This window comes from Oncorhynchus tshawytscha, linkage group LG25 (genome assembly GCF_018296145.1).
Source record: "Oncorhynchus tshawytscha isolate Ot180627B linkage group LG25, Otsh_v2.0, whole genome shotgun sequence".
NCBI lineage: Eukaryota > Metazoa > Chordata > Actinopteri > Salmoniformes > Salmonidae > Oncorhynchus > Oncorhynchus tshawytscha.
This window is the reverse complement of record NC_056453.1, coordinates 47,378,959-47,385,167: the sequence shown is the minus strand read 5'-3', so window position 1 is coordinate 47,385,167 and position 6,209 is coordinate 47,378,959. Positions and strand designations below refer to the sequence as shown.

At 39.0% G+C, this 6,209-nt stretch overlaps 1 protein-coding gene across 3 annotated transcripts in view; it reads right to left on the bottom strand.

Moving 5' to 3' along the window:
- Nucleotides 1-5,802: 5,802 nt before the first annotated feature.
- LOC112239397 (zinc transporter ZIP9) overlaps nt 5,803-6,209 on the bottom strand; it is a 15,024-nt gene continuing 14,617 nt past the window's right edge. For all 3 annotated transcript variants that reach the window (XM_042305830.1, XM_042305828.1, XM_042305829.1), the window contains one exon: nt 5,803-6,209. This exon is cut by the window's right edge and continues 1,637 nt beyond it. The gene's annotated coding sequence lies outside the window, so the exon portion shown is untranslated.

Genomic DNA, 6,209 nt, shown 5'->3' with positions numbered 1-6,209 from the left:
AGAACACAACTTTGTAGAGTTTACACAAATATTAACGTCATAGCTATTATTGCAGGACTCTGAAACCACTGTGATAACCCCATTTTTTATGGGTGCACACTTTATAGGTAAAGCTGTACAGTCCAATATGGGGAGGTGATTTGCCACAGTCAAAAGTAATAATAAATGAAGGCTAAGAGGTCATTTTACCTGATCTAACTTTGAATATCTTCAAATAGCCTTTGTAAGTGTATTTAGACCGCTTTGATAAAAGGACAGGATATCTTGTGGTTCACTGAGCAGTGGCATGTACAGTATGTTTGATAACTAGGGAGAGTGAGGAGAGGTAATGCCATTCTCCTCTTGCGAATGGCGCTTGGGCTCAATTTACCTACGAAAGGGATTGAACCCACATGGAGGCTGGTATATTAATAACAATCATTAGATACACATTTCACATGTCAAGTCAACATAACGTCGTAATATTTTGCCCAAATACCATACTGTTAACCCAATAAGTGCTGTAATAAATGTGAAATGACTTAAATTAGGTCGTTGTTTATACTACAATGTTCCATCTGTTCATGTTATTTCGTTAATCCAGACATTGTTCATGAAAAACAGGGTCTTTGAAGTCCAAATATGACCCTTTTTGGTCATGTAGAAAGACAAAAAGAGGTGTAAATGGGTTTCGCTTCATTTTTAAATGTTTTTACTGCGTCAGTGTACACAGATGTTTCGGGTTTACGGCCTTAACTGTGTAGGTACAATTTACTTTCATTCAAAACAGCATTTTTGAAGAACTACATATGAGCAGCAGGTGCTTCTAATCAGGGCTGACACTGACAACAAGTGTGAACAGTTCGTATACTATATGAAAAAAGTACCTGATGTAAATAAAAACCAATTTTATGAAAGCAATTGACTGTTGAATCCCTGATAGTCAAAACAGCATGAGAAAATGTCTTGTTTCTTCACAGACTGGCTGCTTTGTGATGTTCAACCAACCTTTTGTTGGTGTCTCCATGTTCTCAGAAAAGGGGGACATTGGCGATTCTGAATCGATAAGACCTGAAACAATACTACCTCTATATCCTGATGTTATACATCCTGGGGTTTACCCAGCACCACCTCCAGTATTACTGTTACATCCTGGGTATTACTGTCATCACCACAGCAGCTAGATAACTGTGTTCTACATCCTGGGATTTACCCAGCACCACCTCCAGTATTACTGTTACATCCTGGGATTTACCCAGCACCTCCTCCAGTATTACTGTTACATCCTGGGATTTACCCAGCACCTCCTCCAGTATTACTGTTACATCCTGGGATTTACCCAGCACCACCTCCAGTATTACTGTTACATCCTGGGATTTACCCAGCACCACCTCCAGTATTACTGTTACATCCTGGGATTTACCCAGCACCACCTCCAGTATTACTGTTACATCCTGGGTATTACTGTCATCACCACAGCAGCCAGATAACTGTGTTCTACATCCTGGGATTTACCCAGCACCACCTCCAGTATTACTGTCATCACCACAGCAGCTAGATAACTGTGTTCTACATCCTGGGATTTACCCAGCACCACCTCCAGTATTACTGTTACATCCTGGGATTTACCCAGCACCACCTCCAGTATTACTGTTACATCCTGGGTATTACTGTCATCACCACAGCAGCCAGATAACTGTGTTCTACATCCTGGGATTTACCCAGCACCACCTCCAGTATTACTGTTACATCCTGGGTATTACTGTCATCACCACAGCAGCTAGATAACTGTGTTCTACATCCTGGGATTAACCCAGCACCACCTCCAGTATTACTGTTACATCCTGGGATTTACCCAGCACCACCTCCAGTATTACTGTTACATCCTGGGATTTACCCAGCACCACCTCCAGTAATACTGTCATCAACACAGCAGCTAGATAACTGTGTTCTACATCCTGGGATTTACCCAGCACCACCTCCAGTATTACTGTCACCACCACAGCAGCTAAATAACTGCAGATGCAAGACTTCAAACATACAGTTGAAGTTGGAAGTTTACATCACTTAGGTTGGAGTCATTAAAACTTGTTTTTCAACCAATCCACAAATTACATATAACAAACTATAGTTTTGGCAAGTCGGTTAGGACATCTACTTTGTGCATGACACAAGTCATTTTCCCAACAATTGTTTACAGACAGATTATTTCACTTATAATTCACTGTATCACAATTCCAGTTGGTCAGAAGTTTACATACACTAAGTTGACTGTGCCTTTAAAACAGCTTGGAAAATTCCAGAAAATGATGTCATGGCTTTAGAAGTTTCTGATAGGCTAATTGTCATCATTTGAATCAATTGGAGGTGTATCTGTGGATGTATTTCAAGGCCTACCTTCAAACTCAGTGCCACTTTGCTTGACATCATGGGAAATCAAATGAAATCCGCCAAGACCTCAGAAAGTCTCATTCATCCTTGGGAGCAATTTCCAAACGCCTGAATGTACCACGTTCATCTGTACATACAATAGTACGCAAGTATAAACACCATTGGACCACGCAGCCGTCATACCACTCAGGAAGGAGACACGTTCTGTCTCCTAGAGATGAACGTACTGTGGTGTGAAAAGTGCAAATAAATCCCAGAACAACAGCAAAGGACCTTGTGAAGATGCTGGAGGAAACAGGTACAAAAGTATCTATATCCACATATCGACATAACCTGAAAGGCCGCTCAGCAAGGAAGAAGCCACTGCTCCAAAACCGCCATAAAAAAGCCAGACTACGATTTGCAACTGCACATGGGGACAAAGATCATACTTTTTGGAGAAATGTCCTCTGGTCTGATGAAACAAAATAGAACTGTTTGGTCATAATGACCATCGTTATGTTTGGAGGAAAAAGGGGGAGGCTTGCAAGGCGAAGAACACCATCCCAACCGTGAAGCACGGGGGTGGCAGCATCATGTTGTGGGGGTGCTTTGCTGCAGGGGGGACTGGTGCACTTCACAAAATAGACTGCATCATGAGGAATTAAAATTATGTGAATATATTGAAGCAACATCTCAAGACATCAGTCAGGAAGTTAAAGCTTGGTCACAAATGGGTCTTCCAAATGGACAATTACCCCAAGCATACTTCCAAAGTTGTGGCAAAATGGCTTAAGGACAACAAAGTCAAGGTACTGGAGTGGCCATCACAAAGCCCTGACCTCAATCCTATAGAAAATCTGTGGGCAGAACTGAAAAAGCGTGTGCTAGCAAGGAGGCCTACAAACCTGACTCAGTTACAGCAGCTCTGTCAGGAGGAATAGGCCAAGATTCACCCAACTTATTGTGGGAAGCTTGTGGAAGTCTACCCAAACGTTTGACCCAAGTTAAACAATTTAAAGGCAATGCTACTAAATACTAATTGAGTGTATGTACACTTCTGACCCACTGGGAATGTGATGAAAGAAATAAAAGCTGAAATAAATCATTCTCTCTACTATTATTCTGACATTTCACATTCTTAAAATATAGTGGTGATCCTAACTGACCTAAGACAGGGAATTTTTACTAGAATTAAGTGTCAGGAATTGTGAAAAACTGAGTTTAAATGTATTTGGCTAAGGTGTATGTAAACTTCTGACTTCAACTGTATCTATTACAAACTACTACACACTAAGAGATGTATATTACAAACTACTACACACTAAGAGATGTATATTACAAACTACTACACACTAAGAGATGTATATTACAAACTACTACACACTAAGAGATGTATATTACAAACTACTACACACTAAGAGATGTATATTACAAACTACTACATACTAAGAGATGTATATTACAAACTACTACACACTAAGAGATGTATATTACAAACTACTACACACTAAGAGATGTATATTACAAACTACTACACACTAAGAGATGTATATTACAAACTACTACACACTAAGAGATGTATATTACAAACTACTACACACTAAGAGATGTATATTACAAACTACTACATACTAAGAGGCTACTTACAAGCTACTACACACAAACAATGTCCTTTTCACACAGCATTGTCCTTAGCCCCAGGCTTAGACTGTCCCTGGGCTAGCTTATACTGTGTTCATGAAAGTAGGGCTACTGAAACCAACGGTCACTTTTCTGGAGAAGAATATTCAAAAGTAGGCGACAATGAATTGTGATTGGCTAGCCCCAGAGCGTCATTGCGAACATTGCTTCAGAGCAGGGCCTGCCAGCCCTGGGCTAAGGTTGTGCCATCCCCCTTCAGAATGTGCAGTGTGAATAGTCTCTTATCCCCAGGGTAAAAGCTCTCTTGGCCCAGGGCAAAGTGCAGTGTGAATAGTCTCTTATCCCCAGGGTAAAAGCTCTCTTGGTCCAGGGCAAAGTGCAGTGTGAATAGTCTCTTATCCCCAGGGTAAAAGCTCTCTTGGTCCAGGGCAAAGTGCAGTGTGAATAGTCTCTTATCCCCAGGGTAAAAGCTCTCTTGGTCCAGGGCAAAGTGCAGTGTGAATAGTCTCTTATCCCCAGGGTAAAAGCTCTCTTGGCCCAGGGCAAAGTGTAGTGTGAACGTGAGATGTGTCCAAACTACGACGCACCATCACGTACCAAACATATTCCTCTTCAGACAAAATGTTTGGATTGCTGTGTGAGGGACGAATTAGTTTCAGATTAGTTGAGGTAACTATTGAGATCATCAATTTGACTTTAGGACATTCTTCTCTTGAATGTAGACTGGAACTTGATTTGACTACTCACATAAAAGCTACAGTCTCTAGCACTTGGCACTTCATTGAATTAATGTCTCTAGAAATATTTATGGTAGAGGAAATACTATAGTTTGTATTTATTTATACTATAGTTTGAGATGTGTACTTTATTTATACTGTAGTCTGAAATATGTACTTGTATTTATACTATAGTTTGAAATATGTACTGTATTTATACTGTAGTTTGGGATGTGTACTGGATATATACTGTATTTTGAGATGTCTACTATATTTATACTGTAGTTTGAATGTGAAATTTTTGTAGCAGATCATTTTTCAGATGATAAAAGATTTAGTATTTATTAAAGTGACAAAAAAAATCTAGTGCTTTTTACAGATACATTGTTAAAGGAATGATATAGTTTCTCAGGACATTATTATATTTAATAATGATATTATTATATTTAGTTACATCTTTAATAAAGCTTTACTTAGTGAATGTAACAATGGCTGTCCTGTTATAGTATAGTACTGATGTACCTATTAGTATAGAACCTCTTCGTAACAGTACTGATATAGTACTGATGTTGTATTGTCCCTGACGTCCTGTGACATTACACGCTGACAGTAACAGTACTGATATAGTACTGATGTTGACCTATTAGTATAGAACCTCTGTTACAGTACTGATATAGTACTGATGTTGTATTGTCCCTGACGTCCTGTGACATTACACGCTGACAGTAACAGTACTGATATAGTACTGATGTAGTTGACCTATTAGTATAGAACCTCTGTAACAGTACTGATATAGTACTGATGTTGTATTGTCCCTGACGTCCTGTGACATTACACGCTGACAGTAACAGTACTGATATAGTACTGATGTTGTATTGTCCCTGACGTCCTGTGACATTACAAGCTGACAGTAACAGTACTGATATAGTACTGATGTTGTATTGTCCCTGACGTCCTGTGACATTACACGCTGACAGTAACAGTACTGATATAGTACTGATGTTGTATTGTCCCTGACGTCCTGTGACATTACAAGCTGACAGTAACAGTTGTAGGTGACAGCAACATCTAACATTGGGATAGAAACTACACATTCAATACAATCTAACTTTATTCATCAGCAATTTACAAGTCATGTACTTTAAAAAACCTTTTTTTAAATTTTTATCTATGATTGTTATGATAAAGTATTCATTAAAAATACAGCCCATTGTCCTTAGCCTGGGTAACAATCTGTTTGGATAATATTCAACTTAGGGTACTCTGTGTTATAAAGATGTTTAGCATTTGACACAGATTGCCAAGGAGTGTTACGATATCTAAACAGACTGGTAACCAGACAACATTGTCCTGGCTATAGTACACCATGTAGAAATTTATTTTTTTAAAATCTCTCCTTGTCTATATCTTGATCACATCCAATATAAAATCAATGAATCATCACTATATTGTGGTTCATTTAGGCCACGTCGTTATGACAACATTTAAATTATTATTTGT